General features: G+C 51.2%; 4 long non-coding RNA genes across 5 annotated transcripts; all 4 read right to left on the bottom strand.

The window, feature by feature from the left end:
- Positions 1 to 6472: 6472 nt before the first annotated feature.
- LOC137673538 (uncharacterized) lies at positions 6473 to 8238 on the bottom strand. Its single transcript, XR_011049753.1, has 6 exons — positions 7564 to 8238; positions 7409 to 7468; positions 7202 to 7257; positions 7076 to 7117; positions 6920 to 6990; positions 6473 to 6805 (listed from the first exon to the last, which is right to left on the bottom strand). It is a non-coding gene; the product is annotated as an uncharacterized lncRNA (long non-coding RNA).
- A 4727-nt stretch (positions 8239 to 12965) lies between these two features.
- On the bottom strand, positions 12966 to 14602 carry LOC137673560 (uncharacterized). Its single transcript, XR_011049758.1, has 3 exons — positions 14559 to 14602; positions 14403 to 14473; positions 12966 to 14296 (listed from the first exon to the last, which is right to left on the bottom strand). It is a non-coding gene; the product is annotated as an uncharacterized lncRNA (long non-coding RNA).
- A 2587-nt stretch (positions 14603 to 17189) lies between these two features.
- On the bottom strand, positions 17190 to 17679 carry LOC137673540 (uncharacterized). 2 transcript variants are annotated; one of them, XR_011049755.1, is made up of 4 exons: positions 17620 to 17679; positions 17475 to 17524; positions 17317 to 17372; positions 17190 to 17232 (listed from the first exon to the last, which is right to left on the bottom strand). It is a non-coding gene; the product is annotated as an uncharacterized lncRNA (long non-coding RNA). The 2 variants fall into 2 exon arrangements; XR_011049754.1 differs by having other exon boundaries at positions 17196 to 17372.
- Positions 17680 to 19415: 1736 nt separating this feature from the next.
- LOC137673570 (uncharacterized) lies at positions 19416 to 20013 on the bottom strand. Its single transcript, XR_011049760.1, has 4 exons — positions 19955 to 20013; positions 19829 to 19870; positions 19662 to 19743; positions 19416 to 19559 (listed from the first exon to the last, which is right to left on the bottom strand). It is a non-coding gene; the product is annotated as an uncharacterized lncRNA (long non-coding RNA).
- Positions 20014 to 20067: the final 54 nt, after the last annotated feature.

The following is a 20067-nucleotide window of genomic DNA, read 5'->3' as shown; positions in this document are numbered from 1 at the left end:
GGACGGGAACTGGATTCGGGGATGCGTGGATCGGGATCGGGGGCGGCAGGGAAACGGACAGAGTCCTCTTTGGACGCCGGCCGTAGAAGAAGGGGCGAGACCCTCGTGACCCCCCCCCCCCCGCTTTATACTCAGAATGAGGTGTATGGGATGGAATAAGTCGCCGGTCGATTTTGGGTCGTCTCTCCTGTCCGCTCCGCCCTGGACGTATGACCCTTTGATGGCTCTTCGCTTGCAATCAGTGAGGAATTTAGCGGGGGCCTTGGATTCTCTAAGAATAAGTACAGCGAGAGCCTTTCTGGATAACGTCCCTACCGGTGCCTCAGCGCTAACTACGTACTTTGAGCGTCATCGGTCCTAGAAGCGAACGCTGTCTGCAAAATGTGCTGTTAGTTTCAGAAAGTGCGGTCGCTTAGAAGAAACTTAGCTTAAAGTAAAAATTGCTGAAAGGAAAATGGGTCTGTTTTAGGCCAAACCAGGACACCCATCAACATTAAGGAAAAAATTAAAAATCTGGAACGGCAAACTAAACGAACGACGACATAGAAATGAAATTTTAAGAGCGACGGGGTGCGGCACAGATGAGAATGAAATAAAAAAAATGAAGACTGTGACCTGGATAAAAGTAAATATAGAAAAACATCTAAAAGCGTGTGACGTGGGAAAGACGGGAAATAATAAAAAATAGGGTTAGACATCTTGATAGAAGAAGACATAGAAAGAAGACTTTAATAGTGATAATGTAGAGGACAGACGTTGAAGAAAATTGTCAGAGTCCGGGTCTCTAGGTTTGCTGGTTTTATTAAACGACTCAGAGTTGCGCCACCACCGCGGTGAACGGTACCCGACTCAAATTCGCTATGGGTTTATATAGAAACTAATAATCAATTAACGTCATAAACTTTTCAGGACCCTCTGTTAATAATCCACTAACTATTTCAATTCCTCTTTCTTCCTTCGTCATTAGTCCACAAAAGTCCATTCTTTTCCATCGGTACGCTGATCTTTATGTTCTGGTTCCGCTCCGGCTCCGGTCGACACCCCGTCCTAAATGTTCTTGCTGTGATCGGCGTCCCATCTTGATTTGGGGTGACCAGAGTCTGGTTTCCGCTGCCAGCGTCTCCTAAGTATTAACCTAAAATAGCTAAAGTCTATTTAGAACTTTTATTTCTATTAATGTTTATTTCTAAGTATCCTATATTTCCTTTAAGGTAAAGAAAAGGTTAACCATACATCCCCTTTACTAAAATCATCAGAAGGTAATACTTCTAGGCCTACTCCTGCGTAGCTACTCGTTAAGCTTTGATGATTCGTTCGCTCGTAGGTCAGGATTACACAAGGAGCTTTGAGAACAATATCCATGGATTGTGAAAGCCCACCTGTGTATATTCAGATAGACTTATATTAATTATTCTATTTTTCATTCTATTTCACCCCTATTGATCCTTGTCTCCCTAACTCATAAGAACTTTTAATTATGTGAAAATTTCTATAACGCAGGAAAAAAGTAAACGACAGAAACGGATCCATACATAATAGTGAACAAAGAAACAAAAATTCAAAAGATAAAACATTGACAAGAAAAACTTAAAAATAACAAAAACCCTAAATCGACAGAGACATAGAAAGAAAAAGTTAAAAGCGATAGGACTAAGAAAAAAAAGAAATGAACAAAAAAAAAAACCCTGACAGCACAAAAGAGGGCATAAAAGGAACATTTTAAAAGTGAGGGGGAACAGGGAAATACAGACAAATTAAAAAATAAGGACAGTGAGCTAAAACAGATGATGAAAGAAAATTTTTAAAGTGACAGCACTAAGGAAAGACAAGGAATAATTAAAATAAAGGTATGGAAATAAAGACAGCAAATGGGATAAAATGAGACAGAAAATTTTAAAAGCAATAGTGATTAAGGAAATAAGGAAAAAAAAATAGCATTAAGGAATAAAATGTAGATACAGAAAGAAAATCTACAAAGGTATGTTGTAACAGTTTAAGCCCGGTAGCGCTATTAAACCGAGGGCGTACGTGCTCTATTAACCCCTTTCCTGCCCCCCTGGCAGGGGAAGGAAAAGATAAAAGGCGGAGAGACTTCAGGGTTGGAAAGTTGAAACAGTTTTAATGAACTATAACAATGAAAAAGAGAATAACAATAATAATGGAAATCATTACATATATACAAATCCATGCAAAACCAAGATTGAGCTCCCCCGATGACGGTCATGCTGTCGCGGCAGGGCAGGCTCCGGGAAGGCCCAGACTGGTCTCAGCGACGGACGGGAACGCACGGATCGGGATCGAGGGCGGGAGAAAAATGGACGGAGTCCTCTGCGCATACCGGCCCTAGCAGAAAGAGAACGAGACCCTCGAGATCCCCCAGCGTTACACTGAGAATGACGTGTATGGGATGGAATGCCTCTCTGGCCGCTTTTGGGTAATTTGTCCCGTCCGTTCCTTCCTGCGGGTGCGACCCCGATACGGCTCTTCGCTCGTAAGAAGCGAGGAAATTAGCGGTGACCTGGCTTGCTCTAGGAATAAGTACACGCGAAAGCCTTTTTGTGTACCGTTCCTACCGGTACCTCAGTCATAACTATAAACTTGGAGCATTATCGGTCCTAGAAGCGCACGCTGCCCGCAAAACACGCGGTTAGTAGCAAAGTGCGCCGACTTATAAGAGTCTTAGCTGAAAGTAAAAATCGCTGAAATTAAAATCGCTGAAAGTAAAACGGGTTCTGTTTTAGTCCAAACCAGGACAGATCTCAAAGAAGCAGGAGAATAAAAAAATTTTTAAAGACAGTGAATGAAAAAAAGTAGGCATAAAAAGAACATTTTAAAAGCAAGGGGGATTAGGGAAATAAAGGGAAAAACAAAATAATAGAGACAGCAAGCTAGAATGGAAATGCAGAAAGAAAATTAAAAAAGCAAGGCTGCTAAGAAAAAAAATAAATAAATAGAGCTAAGGGACTAAAAACAGGCATAAAAAATAATTAAAAAGCAATGGGTATTAGGAAAATAAAGGAAAAAAACTATGAAATAGGGACAGCAAACTAAGAGATAGAAAGAAAATTGACAATGCAAGGGTGCTTAGGAAACAGCACCGCTGGCTCTGATGTGGCACAACCCCTGCCGCCAGGCTCCTGAGAGCCCTTGCTGCTGCTCCCTGCCTCTGAGGTGAACCCCGCCTCCCCTGCTACGCCCCCACGAGCCCCCTCCTGAGGGCTTTCCCCAGGACCGGTGGCAGCTCGATGGCGCAGCCCCGCTCACCTTCTCCCCCGGTGCGGCTGCAACCCTGTGACGCTTCGGGATGGCTCCGCTTCTCTCCTAGCTTCTGCTGGTCCCTCTGAGGCCACCTGATGCAGGGCAGTACTGGCCCCTCCTCTAGCATCCACCTCTTTATAGGGTTGCATGATGGCCATCAGCCTCACTGCCTGCACCTGGGGCTCCTCCAGGCCTGGCCCACAGCCAGAGCCCAGCAGGAACAGGGAGCAGTGGCCTGACCTCCACAGTGCATCACCTCCTCCCCTGGGCTCTCTCATGGCCCCTGGCCAACTACAAAGGAAGCACAAGTGCAGCCAGGAGGGTTAAGGCGACAGCTGTGTTTATTCAGTGATGCACATAACGAGTCCAGGCAGAGAATCTCCTGCGTGGCTTGGGCCTCTGACCCTCCCCTGGGACGCCTTGGCGGTCATTCCCCAAGCCTGGCTTCTCGGTTGGGCGGGGAAGGTGCGGTCGTCAGCTCCTGGAGCGATGGCCTGCTGGGCGGAGACGGAGACCGACAAAAATGACGAGCACAGTGCAGGACACTAGAGAGAAGAGAAAAATAGCAGCTGGCTGGACAGAAAGGTAGTACTGAGAAAGCATGAAGCGGGGAAGAGTACAGCAAAAGACACAGAGAGCCGCACAGAGATGCAGAAAGATGCAGCACGGAGAGGAAGAGAGGCGGCAGAAAGAGGGAGAGGGAGCAGGACAGAGACTGACCAAGAAGGACAGGGAGAAGGATGGAGATGCAGAAAAAAACTGTGAGGGGTAGCACAACAGAGAGAGAGGAAAAAAAGAACAGTGTCAGGGAGCCAGACCAAGAGATAGAGAACACAAAAAAAGCTACAAAGACCAGAGAAAAAAGGGAGAAATGAAACAACAGGGACAGGGAGCCGGGACCCTGATTCATGGATGGCAAGGGGGGCAAAATGACACAAAACAAACCACATACCTACACACTAGGGGAAGAGAGGGAAGATTTAATAGACAGGGAAATGTAGACAGAAAAAGTAAAGCTAGAGAGCAAAAAGAATAGCAATGCATAGAGAAAGAACAGAAAGAATTCTCAAACAGGGTCAACAAGGAGCCAGAGACCGTGAGATGGAGTCTAGTGGTGGTTTTTGTCCATGCCCCCCACCTATGACTAGGGAGAAAAGCAGAAACAGGTTTTCTTTCCTGCAGACTAAGCCCCGGGGATCGGTGTATCGCTCTGCACGTGGCGTTCGGGGTGAGAGCGACGGCAGCCGGTCATCAAATACTGCTGAGAGATTTAAAAAAAAAAATGAGACACAGATGAGATCGTGAAGGCAGGAAAGAAGAGACAGAAAGCTGCTGTGGGTGAGACGGGTAGCTCTGTTTAGCAGGAAACAGGGCATCCGACCTGACCAAATGCAAGCGGCTGATGCCCGAAGGACTCGTACGCTGGTGATCCCTGGGCGTTGTTGGGTGGTTCGCACCTTTCCTCTCCTCTGTGCTATCGGTTCTCTGCTCTCCTGCTCGTGCATACCCTTGAGGCTACATGTGCAGGGCTTGTCCGCCAGCGTGCTAAGTAATTGGATGTGAAGTGGGAAAATCAAACAGCCCCGTTGGTATATTACGTGCCCTTCGCAGCTGACCTTAGAACCCTAGAAGTTCCATCTTTGCTCTGCGCGGGAGCGTAGCTCTGCTCTCGTCACCGCTCCCGTCGGCGAGCGGCACGGCTGCCCGTTCTGTGGCGTGTGATATGCGATAGGGCGGAGGGGCTGGCGGATATGCTGGGCGAGTGGCTCGGTTCCTTTGGCAGCCTAATTTGCCTCCTTAAAACCATAGTTTCAACACTCTATTTCAGACCCCTCTAAAGATCTCCTGCTGCCAAGTCATTTTCAGCTAGCAACACAGCTGAAATACAGTGCGGGTAGAAATCCAGCTGTTGAGCTGCTTCGATGGCAAAAGGCTTTTGTAACTTGAACCCCAGAATGTTTTGGCATCGAGTCTGCAAAGAGAGAAACGTGCGTCAAACTGCTGTGCGCAGTGATACGTGGCTGCCTGTGACCGACGACTTTTTCTGCTAAAGCCGGAACAGGGCTGCTTTGTGAAGAGCTGCTGGCACTGCGTGATATATGTCAGCTTTCCCTGTACCGGGTGCCCTGAGACCTACATCTTAGTCTGACTGGAGCGTGTGGCAGCCTCTTGTCCCGGCCCCTTGAGAAAATGGCTGCCTGTAGCAGCAACAAACCATCTCCTGTCCGCAGGACAAAGGAAAGACTTGGCGTTGACACGTGATGAAGGCACCTACAATGAACGGTTCCCTCCGTTGTCGCATGCTGACTGACCTTCTTATGGCTCTTCGCTCGGCCTCTCCTTTGGTATCCAGCTCCCTCCTGTGCATCTGCAGTAACAAAATAAAACCAAAATTCACCAGCTACTGAAAAATACCCTAACAAACAGTAAACGGTCCCCGTTCTGATTTCTTTGCTCAATAACTTTGTTGACATGTACTTTGCAGGCCAGTCTGCTGAGCTTGGTCAGCTACATCGGTGAGTTCAAGAAATATAAAAATATGTATTATTAGATTACACCCCTCCCTTTTCTTTCCCCCTTCCCAATAGCCACATCCCAGACTCACTCTTGCACCAAGCAGGGAAATGTGAGTTTGCCTACCCAACTCTAAACCCCCAGGCAGAGCAGCTCTGAGCCACACACACACACAGAGTCCAGTGCTACACAGAACATGACAAATCACCTGCCTCAAAGATGAGAAAAAAACAACGAGAATCGTGACACCCTGAGAGAAGACGCAGCGGGGCAAGACCACAGGCACTACCGTGACGGTGATGAGAGGAGCCTCTATGGCAACCCCAGAAAGAGACCAGAATGTCATGGCCCGTGACAAGAAGTGACTCTCAAAACAGAGAGGATGTACATGCAAGAAGCCTGGCTTCAAGACCTCACCACCTAAGGATGCTGGGAAGAAAGTCCAGTCCGTCCAAATGGACGCCTGGAAAGAGGAGCCGCTTGCGTGGCAGCGAATTACCGCACAGAAAAGGACTGGACGGAAACTTGCAAGATGGAAGGCCGAACCACGCTTTAAGCTCGTTACGAAAGAAAAGAAGCGCCCGATTGGCACTGCACTGATGAGTACATGTGTTCAAGACTCCAGGGATGGTAGCCGAGGTGCGTGGCGTGCTCCTGGAGCACAACGAAGACATTGAGACCTGAGGAACTTCTGAGACGCACGAGACACGCCGCACAAACCACACAAACACACGTAGGCAGGAACCGCCCTGCCCTGCCACACGCTATCATTGTTCTCAGAAGGAACCCGCTCCCTGAGCCCGCCTAAAGGGGACTGTTCCTGGACAGCCCTCTCTCCTACACTGACTTTAAAACTTGAAAACCCCTTCCTGAAAGTGCCAACCTTGTCTGCTCCTTCCCCCAAGCGCTCCCCACCACCGGTGCGCCTCAACTTAGCTTTCAGACGGCCAGGAGTCCGATTCCATCCTCAAAAAGAAAAAATACAATCAGCCCACTGGATCAATCCTGCGGTCACCAGGTTCCTCTTCATCGCCTGAAAAAAGAAAAAAAAAAAAAAAAAAAATTACAATCCACACACAACAAGGCCGTCAGTCAGCATCACATCTGACACAGACCGTTCCCGCAACGTCCCCCACCTCAGACGCACCGTGCCATCCCGCTCGCCTGCTCCGTGCCGATTCCAGAGTCGGACGCTACGGCTCTCATCGCTCGTGGTGCCTAGCATACCAAAACACACAAAATTACCGTGGCACAGGCAAGAAATCAGCAGCCCCCTGCTCCTGCTCTCTACTACCCAGCTCACCTCAAACGCTCATCCGATTCCAAAGGCTGCGCTGCACAGAACCTGCAAAACCAAGCAGAAACGCTCCACTGAGTAGCCACTTAATACTTTCCTATTAGACACCGACACGGCCCACGACCGCCTCACCTTCTCGGACCGCTCCTCGGCACGTGGCTTTGCTTCCCAGAGCCCATGGGCAGCACCTGCAAAAACCCAAACAAAAAGGCACGTGCTGAGATACCGCCCAAAACCGGACCTCGCCCGTGCCGAGATACCGCCCAAAACTGGACCTCGCCCGTGCCGAGATACCGCCCAAAACTGGACCTCGCCCGTGTCTGTCCCCTTCTCACACACCTTTACAGTCACAACTTGAATGTATGGTCTCTGGCCACCACGCTGACTCTTGCACACGACCTGTAAAACCCAAAAAATACAGGCTTGCTTATGACTGCGCCGCCAATAACCACATGAAAAATAACTGCCGCTTCAGCGCACAGATCGGCACGCACCTTGCCCGAGTCAGCTCCTGTGCCCGCATCTCGTTTCGCTCATCGCTTTGCACCTTCAAATTAAAAAAAAAAAAAAAAAAAAGAAATACCATAAGGTAGGCATATCGCCATCAGTCATCTTCCCTCTAACACCACACGGGGACCCGCTCGCCTCTCCTCTCTTGTCCTGCACTGCTCTTCCCTCTGCCTCTGCAAAGACAATATTGAACAAGTCACATGGATGCAGAGCATCACTTTAATAGTTCCAGACATCTCATTCCCAGTAAGGAATACCATCTACAGCCAAACTATAGCCTGCCACTAAAATAAATACCTAAGTCAAACATTAAGCCTTACACAGAGACCTGGAACACCTTAGAGATTTCATCTGCCCCACTAGCACTCTCCCTGCCTCTCCCAGATGGCTCTGGACATCTCCTCGGCACCTTCAAAACGTTACAGAAGTTACTGTCCTCACCTGCTGCAGACAACTAATCCTCCCGAGATCACTGTACAACCTTTACCCCAACAGCCTAGGCATATCAACATATTAACCATAGACACTTGTCTCCATTCCCCCTACCCCTGACTCCACATCCCCAGGCAGGGCAGCTCCCAGCCACACACACACACAGAGTCCGATGCTACACGAAACGCTACAAACCAGGTGCCTCAAAGATGAGAGAAAACTCTCAGCGAGGATGACGACGCCCGAAGAGAAGACGCTGCGGGCCAAGACCACCTGCGGGACCGTGACGGGGACGTGAGGAGCCTCTATGGCAACCCCAGAAAGAGACCAGAACGTCATGGCCCGTGACAAGAAGTGACTCTCAAAACAGAGAGGACGTATGCTCAAGAAGCCTGGCTTCAAGACCTTGCCACCTAAGGGTGCAGGGAATAAGGCCCAGTCCGTCCAAATGGACGCCTGGAAAGAGGAGCCGCTCGCCTGGCAGCGAATTAACCCGCAGAAGAGGACCGTACGGAAACTTGCAAGATGGAAGGCCGAACCACGCTTTAAGCTCGTTACGAAAGAAAAGAAGCACCTGATTGGCACTGCACTGATGAGTACATGTGTTCAAGACTCCAGGGACGGCAGCCCAGGCGCGTGGCGTGCTCCTGGAGCACAACGAAGACATCGAGACCTGGGGAACTTCTGAGACGCACGAGACACGCCGCGCAAACCACACAAACACATGTAGGCGGGAACTGCCCTGCCCTGCCACACGCCATCATTGTTCTCAAAAGGAACCCGCTCCCTGAGCCCACCTAAAGGGGACTGTTCCTGGACAGCCCTCTCTCCTACACTGACTTTAAAACTTGAAAACCCCTTCCTGAAAGTGCCAACCTTGTCTGCTCCTTCCCCAAAAGCGCTCCCCACCACCGGTGCGCCTCAACTTAGCTTTCAGACGACCAGGAGTCCGATTCCATCCTCAAAAAGAAAAATACAATCAGCCCACTGGATCAATCCTGCGGTCACCAGGTTCCTCTTCATCGCCTGAAAAAAAAAAAAACAAAACAAAAATTACAATCCACACACAACAAGGCCGTCAGTCAGCATCACATCTGGCACAGACCGTTCCCAAAACATCCCCCACCTCGGACGCACCGTGCCATCCCGCTCGCCTGCTCCGTGCCGATTCCAGAGTCGGACGCTGCGGCTCTCATCGCTCGTGGTGCCTAGCATACCAAAACACACAAAATTACCGTGGCACAGGCAAGAAATCAGCAGCCCCCTGCTCCTGCTTTCTACTACCCAGCTCACCTCAAACGCTCATCCGATTCCAAAGGCTGCGCTGCACAGAACCTGCAAAACCAAGCAGAAACGCTCCACTGAGTGGCCACTTAATACTTTCCTATTAGACACCGACGCGGCCCACGACCGCCTCACCTTCTCGGACCGCTCCTCGGCACGTGGCTTTGCTTCCCGGAGCCCTTGAGCAGCACCTGCAAACACCCAAACAAAAAGGCACGTGCTGAGATACTGCCCAAAACCGCGGCTCGCCCGTGCCGGTCCCCTTTTTGCACACCTTTACCGTCACGACTTGCCTGTCTGGCCTCCGGCAGTTTAGGCCGCCACGTTGACTCTTGCACACCACCTGTAAAAGCCAAGAAACACAGGTCGCTGATGACTGCGCCACCAATACAACACCTGAAAAATAACTGCCGCTTCAGCCCACGGATCGGCGCTCACCTTGCCCGAGAGTCAGCTCCTGGGCCCGTATCCCGAGGCGCTCATCTCTTCGCACCTGCAAATTAAAAAAAAAAAAAAAAAAAAAAGAAATACCATAAGGTAGTGTCTTCATTTAGCCTGCACCCAGGGCTAAACAATAGCAGTATTTCTCTCACCCAATGTCCCTTCCCCAAATGAGGAAGGGAATAGGAAAAAAGACAGGGAGACTTCATAGGATGAAGTTAACCAGATTTAATGAATTGCAGAAATCAATATAAATGACAACGCAAAACTGACAACAGTATACTCATCCACAGATCACTGGCAAGTTGCTCCAGGAATCACAGCAAGGAAGAGGGAGGAGAGGCAAGGAGAGCAGGAAAAACCCCCGCCTCTTCCCAGCAAGGCCTCTTTTATAGTGAGCTTGATGTCAATGATACAGAATGCACCTGTGGGCCAGCCGGGGTCAGCTGCCCTGGATTTAACAGCTGAGGGCCTTGATCACCATGGCTGGCCACAAACTAAAACCAAATGCCAGTGATACCAGGACAGGTAGGCACATCACCACCACTCATCTTCCCTATATACCACACAGCGACCCACCTTCTTACGGCGCTCCGCTCGCCTCTCCGCTCTGGTCCTGCACTGCTTGTCCCTCTGCCTCTGCAAAAACAATATTGAACAAGTCACATGGATGCAGAGCATCACTTTAATAGTTCCAGACATCTCATTCCCAGTAAGGAATACTATCTACAGCCCAACTACAGCCTGCCACTAAAATAAATACCTAATTACCTAATTCAAGCATTAAGCCTTACACATAGAAACCTGAACACCTTAGGGATTCCATCTGCCCCACTAGCACTCTCCCTGCCTCTCCCAAATGGCTCTGGACATCTCCTCGGCACCTTCAAAACGTTACAGAAGGTACTGTCCTCACCTGCTGCAGACAACTCATCCCCCCGAGATCACTGTACAACCTTTACCCCAACAGCCTAGGCATATCAACATATTAACCACAGACACTTGTCACTATTCCCCCTACCCCTGACTCCACACCCCCAGGCAGGGCAGCTCCCAGCCACACACACACACACATACACAGAGTCCGATGCTACACGGAACGCTACAAACCAGGTGCCTCAAAGATGAGAGAAAACTCTCAGCGAGGATGATGACGCCCGAAGAGAAGACGCTGCGGGCCAAGACCACCTGCGGGACCGTGACGGGGACGTGAGGAGCCTCTCTGGCAACCCCAGAAAGAGACCAGAACGTCACGGCCCGTGACAAGAAATGACTCTCAAAACAGAGAGGATGTACATGCAAGAAGCCTGGCTTCAAGACCTCGCCACCTAAGGGTGCAGGGAATAAGGCCCAGTCCGTCCAAATGGACGCCTGGAAAGAGGAGCCGCTCGCCTGGCAGCGAATTAACCCGCAGAAGAGGACCGTACGGAAACTTGCAAGATGGAAGGCCGAACCACGCTTTAAGCTCGTTACAAAAGAAAAGAAGCGCCCGATTGGCACTGCACTGATGAGTACAGGTGTTCTAGACTTCAGGGACGGCAGCCGAGGCGCGTGGCGTGCTCCTGGAGCACAACAAAGACATCGAGACCTGAGGAAGTTCTGAGACGCACGAGACACGCCGCACAAACCACACAAACACACGTAGGCGGGAACTGCCCTGCCACACGCTATCATTGTTCTCAAAAGGAACCCGCTCCCTGAGCCCGCCTAAAGGGGACTGTTCCTGGACAGCCCTCTCCCCTAACGCTGACTTTAAAATTGGAAAACCCCTGCCTGAAAGTGCCAACCTTGTCTGCTCCTTCCCCCAAGCGCTCCCCACCACTGGTGCGCCTCAACTTAGCTTTCAGACGACCAGGAGTCCGATTCCATCCTCAGAAAGAAAAAATACAATCAGCCCACTGGATCAATCCTGCGGTCACCAGGTTCCTCTTCATCGCCTGAAAAAAAAACAAACCAAAAATTACAATCCACACACAACAAGGCCGTCAGTCAGCATCTCATCTGGCACAGACCGTTCCCAAAACATCCCCCGCCTCGGACGCACCGTGCCATCCCGCTCGCCTGCTCCGTGCCGATTCCAGAGTCGGATGCTGCGGCTCTCATCGCTCGTGGTGCCTAGCATACCAAAACACACAAAATTACCGTGGCACAGGCAAGAAATCAGCAGCCCCCTGCTCCTGCTCTCTACTGCCCAGCTCACCTCAAACGCTTATCCGATTCCAAAGGCTGCCCTGCACAGAACCTGCAAAACCAAGCAGAAATGCTCCACTGAGTGGCCACTTAATACTTTCCTATTAGACACCAACGCGGCCCACGACCGCCTCACCTTCTCGGACCGCTCCTCGGCACGTGGCTTTGCTTCCCGCAGCCCTTGAGCAGCACCTGCAAACACCCAAACAAAAAGGCACGTGCTGAGATACCGCCCAAAACCGCGGCTCGCCCGTGCCGGTCCCCTTCTCGCACACCGTTACCGTCACGACTTGCCTGTCTGGCCTCCGGCAGTTTAGGCCGCCACGTTGACTCTTGCACACCACCTGTAAAAGCCAAGAAACACAGGTCGCTGATGACTGCGCCACCAATACAACACCTGAAAAATAACTGCCGCTTCAGCCCACGGATCGGCGCTCACCTTGCCCGAGAGTCAGCTCCTGGGCCCGTATCCCGAGGCGCTCATCTCTTCGCACCTGCAAATTAAAAAAAAAAAAAAAAAAAAAAAGAAATACCATAAGCTAGTGTCTTCATTTAGCCTGCACCCAGGGCTAAACAATAGCAGTATTTCTCTCACCCAATGTCCTTTCCCCAAATGAGGAAGGGAATAGGAAAAAAGACAGGGAGACTTCATAGGATGAAGTTAACCAGATTTAATGAATTGCAGAAATCAATACAAATGACAACGCAAAACTGACAACAGTATACTCATCCACAGATCACTGGCAAGTTGCTCCAGGAATCACAGCAAGGAAGAGGGAGGAGAGGCAAGGAGAGCAGGAAAAACCCCCACCTCTTCCCAGCAAGGCCTCTTTTATAGTGAGCTTGATGTCAATGATACAGAATGCACCTGTGGGCCAGCCGGGGTCAGCTGCCCTGGATTTAACAGCTGAGGGCCTTGATCACCATGGCTGGCCACAAACTAAAACCAAATGCCAGTGATACCAGGACAGGTAGGCACATCACCACCACTCATCTTCCCTATATACCACACAGCGACCCACCTTCTTACGGCGCTCCGCTCGCCTCTCCGCTCTGGTCCTGCACTGCTCGTCCCTCTGCATCTGCAAAGACAATATAGAACAAGTCACCTGGATGCAGAGCATCACTTTAACAGTTCCAGACATCTCGTTCCCAGTAAGGAATACTATCTACAGCCTGCCACTAAAATAAATACCTAATTACCTAATTCAAGCATTAAGCCTTACACATAGAAACCTGAACACCTTAGGGATTCCATCTGCCCCACTAGCACTCTCCCTGCCTCTCCCAGATGGCTCTGGACATCTCCTCGGCACCTTCAAAACGTTACAGAAGGTACTGTCCTCACCTGCTGCAGACAACTCACCCCCCGAGATCACTGTACAACCTTTACCCCAACAGCCTAGGCATATCAACATATTAACCACAGACACTTGTCACTATTCCCCCTACCCCTGACTCCACACCCCCAGGCAGGGCAGCTCCCAGCCACACACACACACACATACACACAGAGTCCGATGCTACACGGAACGCTACAAACCAGGCGCCTCAAAGATGAGAGAAAACTCTCAGCGAGGATGACGACGCACGAAGAGAAGACGCTGCGGGCCAAGACCACCTGCGGGACCGTGACGGGGACGTGAGGAGCCTCTACGGCAACCCCAGAAAGAGACCAGAACGTCATGGCCCGTGACAAGAAGTGACTCTCAAAACAGAGAGGATGTATGCTCAAGAAGCCTGGCTTCAAGACCTCGCCACCTAAGGGTGCAGGGAATAAGGCCCAGTCCGTCCAAATGGACGCCTGGAAAGAGGAGCCGCTCGCCTGGCAGCGAATTAACCCGCAGAAGAGGACCGTACGGAAACTTGCAAGATGGAAGGCCGAACCACGCTTTAAGCTCGTTACAAAAGAAAAGAAGCGCCCGATTGGCACTGCACTGATGAGTACAGGTGTTCTAGACTTCAGGGACGGCAGCCGAGGCGCGTGGCGTGCTCCTGGAGCACAACGAAGACATCGAGACCTGAGGAAGTTCTGAGACGCACGAGACACGCCGCACAAACCACACAAACACACGTAGGCGGGAACTGCCCTGCCACACGCTATCATTGTTCTCAAAAGGAACCCGCTCCCTGAGCCCGCCTAAAGGGGACTGTTCCTGGACAGCCCTCTCCCCTAACGCTGACTTTAAAATTGGAAAACCCCTGCCTGAAAGTGCCAACCTTGTCTGCTCCTTCCCCCAAGCGCTCCCCACCACTGGTGCGCCTCAACTTAGCTTTCAGACGACCAGGAGTCCGATTCCATCCTCAGAAAGAAAAAATACAATCAGCCCACTGGATCAATCCTGCGGTCACCAGGTTCCTCTTCATCGCCTGAAAAAAAACAAACCAAAAATTACAATCCACACACAACAAGGCCGTCAGTCAGCATCTCATCTGGCACAGACCGTTCCCAAAACATCCCCCGCCTCGGACGCACCGTGCCATCCCGCTCGCCTGCTCCGTGCCGATTCCAGAGTCGGATGCCGCGGCTCTCATCGCTCGTGGTGCCTAGCATACCAAAACACACAAAATTACCGTGGCACAGGCAAGAAATCAGCAGCCCCCTGCTCCTGCTCTCTACTGCCCAGCTCACCTCAAACGCTTATCCGATTCCAAAGGCTGCCCTGCACAGAACCTGCAAAACCAAGCAGAAATGCTCCACTGAGTGGCCACTTAATACTTTCCTATTAGACACCAACGCGGCCCACGACCGCCTCACCTTCTCGGACCGCTCCTCGGCACGTGGCTTTGCTTCCCGCAGCCCTTGAGCAGCACCTGCAAACACCCAAACAAAAAGGCACGTGCTGAGATACCGCCCAAAACCGCGGCTCGCCCGTGCCGGTCCCCTTCTCGCACACCGTTACCGTCACGACTTGCCTGTCTGGCCTCCGGCAGTTTAGGCCGCCACGTTGACTCTTGCACACCACCTGTAAAAGCCAAGAAACACAGGTCGCTGATGACTGCGCCACCAATACAACACCTGAAAAATAACTGCCGCTTCAGCCCACGGATCGGCGCTCACCTTGCCCGAGAGTCAGCTCCTGGGCCCGTATCCCGAGGCGCTCATCTCTTCGCACCTGCAAATTAAAAAAAAAAAAAAAAAAAAAGAAATACCATAAGCTAGTGTCTTCATTTAGCCTGCACCCAGGGCTAAACAATAGCAGTATTTCTCTCACCCAATGTCCTTTCCCCAAATGAGGAAGGGAATAGGAAAAAAGACAGGGAGACTTCATAGGATGAAGTTAACCAGATTTAATGAATTGCAGAAATCAATACAAATGACAACGCAAAACTGACAACAGTATACTCATCCACAGATCACTGGCAAGTTGCTCCAGGAATCACAGCAAGGAAGAGGGAGGAGAGGCAAGGAGAGCAGGAAAAACCCCCACCTCTTCCCAGCAAGGCCTCTTTTATAGTGAGCTTGATGTCAATGATACAGAATGCACCTGTGGGCCAGCCGGGGTCAGCTGCCCTGGATTTAACAGCTGAGGGCCTTGATCACCATGGCTGGCCACAAACTAAAACCAAATGCCAGTGATACCAGGACAGGTAGGCACATCACCACCACTCATCTTCCCTATATACCACACAGCGACCCACCTTCTTACGGCGCTCCGCTCGCCTCTCCGCTCTGGTCCTGCACTGCTCGTCCCTCTGCATCTGCAAAGACAATATAGAACAAGTCACCTGGATGCAGAGCATCACTTTAACAGTTCCAGACATCTCGTTCCCAGTAAGGAATACTATCTACAGCCTGCCACTAAAATAAATACCTAATTACCTAATTCAAGCATTAAGCCTTACACATAGAAACCTGAACACCTTAGGGATTCCATCTGCCCCACTAGCACTCTCCCTGCCTCTCCCAGATGGCTCTGGACATCTCCTCGGCACCTTCAAAACGTTACAGAAGGTACTGTCCTCACCTGCTGCAGACAACTCACCCCCCGAGATCACTGTACAACCTTTACCCCAACAGCCTAGGCATATCAACATATTAACCACAGACACTTGTCACTATTCCCCCTACCCCTGACTCCACACCCCCAGGCAGGGCAGCTCCCAGCCACACACACACACACATACACACAGAGTCCGATGCTACACGGAACGCTACAAACCAGGCGCCTCAAAGATGAGAGAAAACTCTCAGCGAGGATGACGACGCACGAAGAGAAGACGCTGCGGGCCAAGACCACCTGCGGGACCGTGACGGGGACGTGAGGAGCCTCTACGGCAACCCCAGAAAGAGACCAGAACGTCATGGCCCGTGACAAGAAGTGACTCTCAAAACAGAGAGGATGTATGCTCAAGAAGCCTGGCTTCAAGACCTCGCCACCTAAGGGTGCAGGGAATAAGGCCCAGTCCGTCCAAATGGACGCCTGGAAAGAGGAGCCGCTCGCCTGGCAGCGAATTAACCCGCAGAAGAGGACCGTACGGAAACTTGCAAGATGGAAGGCCGAACCACGCTTTAAGCTCGTTACGAAAGAAAAGAAGCGCCCGATTGGCACTGCACTGATGAGTACATGTGTTCTAGACTCCAGGGATGGCAGCCGAGGTGCGTGGCGTGCTCCTGGACCACAACGAAGACATCGAGACCTGAGGAAGTTCTGAGACGCACGAGACACGCCGCACAAACCACACAAACACACGTAGGCGGGAACTGCCCTGCCCTGCCACACGCTATCATTGTTCTCAAAAGGAACCCGCTCCCTGAGCCCGCCTAAAGGGGACTTCCTGGACAGCCCTCTCCCCTAACACTGACTTTAAAATTTGAAAACCCCTTCCTGAAAGTGCCAACCTTGTCTGCTCCTTCCCCCAAGCGCTCCCCACCACCGGTGCGCCTCAACTTAGCTTTCAGACGGCCAGGAGTCCGATTCCATCCTCAAAAAGAAAAAATACAATCAGCCCACTGGATCAATCCTGCGGTCACCAGGTTCCTCTTCATCGCCTGAAAAAAGAAAAAAAAAAAAAAAAAAAAATTACAATCCACACACAACAAGGCCGTCAGTCAGCATCACATCTGGCACAGACCGTTCCCGCAACATCCCCCACCTCAGATGCACCGTGCCATCCCGCTCGTCTGCTCCGTGTCGATTCCAGAGTCGGACGCTGCGGCTCTCATCGCTCGTGGTGCCTAGCATACCAAAACACACAAAATTACCGTGGCACAGGCAAGAAATCAGCAGCCCCCTGCTCCTGCTCTCTACTACCCAGCTCACCTCAAACGCTCATCCGAGTCCAAAGGCTGCGCTGCACAGAACCTGCAAAACCAAGCAGAAACGCTCCACTGAGTGGCCACTTAATACTTTCCTATTAGACACCGACGCGGCCCACGACCGCCTCACCTTCTCGGACCGCTCCTCGGCACGTGGCTTTGCTTCCCGGAGCCCGTGGGCAGCACCTGCAAAAACCCAAACAAAAAGGCACGTGCTGAGATACCGCCCAAAACCGTGGCTCGCCCGTGCCGGTCCCCTTTTCGCACACCTTTACCGTCACGACTTGCCTGTCTGGCCGCCGGCAGTTTAGGCCGCCACGTTGACTCTTGCACACCACCTGTAAAAGCCAAGAAACACAGGTCGCTGATGACTGCGCCACCAATACAACACCTGAAAAATAACTGCCGCTTCAGCCCACGGATCGGCGCTCACCTTGCCCGAGAGTCAGCTCCTGTGCCCGTATCCCGTGGCGCTCATCGCTTTGCACCTGCAAATTAAAAAAAAAAAAAAAAAATACCATAAGGTAGTGTCTTCATTTAGCCTGCACCCGGGGCTAAACAATAGCAGTATTTCTCTCACCCAATGTCCCTTCCCCAAATGAGGAAGGGAATAGGAAAAAAGACAGGGAGACTTCATAGGATGAAGTTAACCAGATTTAATGAATTGCAGAAATCAATATAAATGACAACACAAAACTGACAACAGTATACTCAATCCACAGATCACTGGCAAGTTACTCCAGGAATCACAGCAAGGAAGAGGGAGGAGAGGCAAGGAGAGCAGGAAAAAACCCCGCCTCTTCCCAGCAAGGCCTCTTTTATAGTGAGCTTGATGTCAATGATACAGAACGCACCTGTGGGCCAGCCGGGGTCAGCTGACCTGGATTTAACAGCTGAGGGCCTTGATCACCATGGCTGGCCACAAACTAAAACCAAATGCCAGTGAAACCAGGACAGGTAGGCACATCACCACCACTCATCTTCCCTATATACCACACGGCGACCCACCTTCTTTTCTGCGCTCCGCTCGCCTCTCCGCTCTGGTCCTGCACTGCTCGTCCCTCTGCCTCTGCAAAGGGAATATAGAACAAGTCACCTGAATGCAGAGCATCACTTTAATAGTTCCAGACAGCTCGTTCCCAGTAAGGAATACCATCTACAGACCAACTACAGCCTGCCACTGAAATAAATACCTAATTACCTAATACAAGCATTAAGCCTTACACATAGAAGCCTGAACACCTTAGAGATTCCATCTGCCCCATTAGCACTCTCCCTGCCTCTCCCAGATGGCTCCAGACATCTCCTCGGCACCTTCAAAACGTTACAGAAGTTACTGTCCTCACCTACTGCAGACAAGTCATCCCCCCGAGATCACTGTACAACCTTTACCCCAACAGCCTAGGCATATCAACATATTAACCATAGACTCTTGTCTCCATTCCCCCTACCCCTGACTCCACACCCCCAGGCAGGGCAGCTCCCAGCCACACACACACACACACACACACACAGAGTCCGATGCTACGCAGAACGCTACAAACCAGGCGCCTCAAAGATGAGAGAAAACTCTCAGCGAGGATGACGACGCACAAAGAGAAGACGCTGCGGGGCAAGACCACCTGCGGGACCGTGATGGGGACGTGAGGAGCCTCTATGGCAACCCCAGAAAGAGACCAGAACGTCACGGCCCGTGACAAGAAGTGACTCTCAAAACAGAGAGGATGTATGCTCAAGAAGCCTGGCTTCAAGACCTCGCCACCTAAGGATGCTGGGAATAAGGCCCAGTCCGTCCAAATGGACGCCTGGAAAGAGGAGCCGCTCGCGTGGCAGCGAAGTAACCCGCAGAAGAGGACCGTACGGAAACTTGCAAGATGGAAGGCCGAACCACGCTTTAAGCTCATTACAAAAGAAAAGAAGCGCCCGATTGGCACACACTGATGAGTACAGGTGTTCTAGACTCCAGGGATGGCAGCCGAGGCGCGTGGCGTGCTCCTGGACCACAACGAAGACATCGAGACCTGAGGAAGTTCTGAGACGCACGAGACACGCCGCACAAACCACACAAACACACGTAGGCGGGAACTGCCCTGGCCTGCCACACGCTATCATTGTTCTCAAAAGGAACCCGCTCCCTGAGCCCGCCTAAAGGGGACTTCCTGGACAGCCCTCTCCCCTAACACTGACTTTAAAATTTGAAAACCCCTTCCTGAAAGTGCCAACCTTGTCTGCTCCTTCCCCCAAGCGCTCCCCATCACCAGTGCGCCTCAACTTAGCTTTCAGACGGCCAGGAGTCCGATTCCATCCTCAAAAAGAAAAAATACAATCAGCCCACTGGATCAATCCTGCGGTCACCAGGTTCCTCTTCATCACCTGAAAAAAGAAAAAAAAAAAAAAAAAAATTACAATCCACACACAACAAGGCCATCAGTCAGCATCACATCTCGCACAGACAGTTCCCGCAACATCCCCCACCTCAGATGCACCGTGCCATCCCGCTCGTCTGCTCCATGTCGATTCCAGAGTCGGACGCTACGGCTGTCATCGCTCGTGGTGCCTAGCATACCAAAACACACAAAATTACCTTGGCACAAGCAAGAAATCAGCAGCCCCCTGCTCCTGCTCTCTACTGCCCAGCTCACCTCAAACGCTCATCCGATTCCAAAGGCTGCGCTGCACAGAACCTGCAAAACCAAGCAGAAACGCTCCACTGAGTGGCCACTTAATACTTTCCTATTAGACACCGACGCGGCCCACGACCGCCTCACCTTCTCGGACCGCTCCTCGGCACGTGGCTTTTCTTCCCGGAGCCCGTGGGCAGCACCTGCAAAAAAAACAAACAAAAAGGCACGTGCTGAGATACCGCCCAAAACCGCGGCTC

The sequence above is a fragment of the Nyctibius grandis genome, chromosome 25, assembly GCF_013368605.1.
Source record: "Nyctibius grandis isolate bNycGra1 chromosome 25, bNycGra1.pri, whole genome shotgun sequence".
Lineage (NCBI taxonomy): Eukaryota > Metazoa > Chordata > Aves > Nyctibiiformes > Nyctibiidae > Nyctibius > Nyctibius grandis.
Note: the sequence above shows the minus strand (reverse complement) of the source record. Positions and strands in the feature narration are given on the sequence as shown.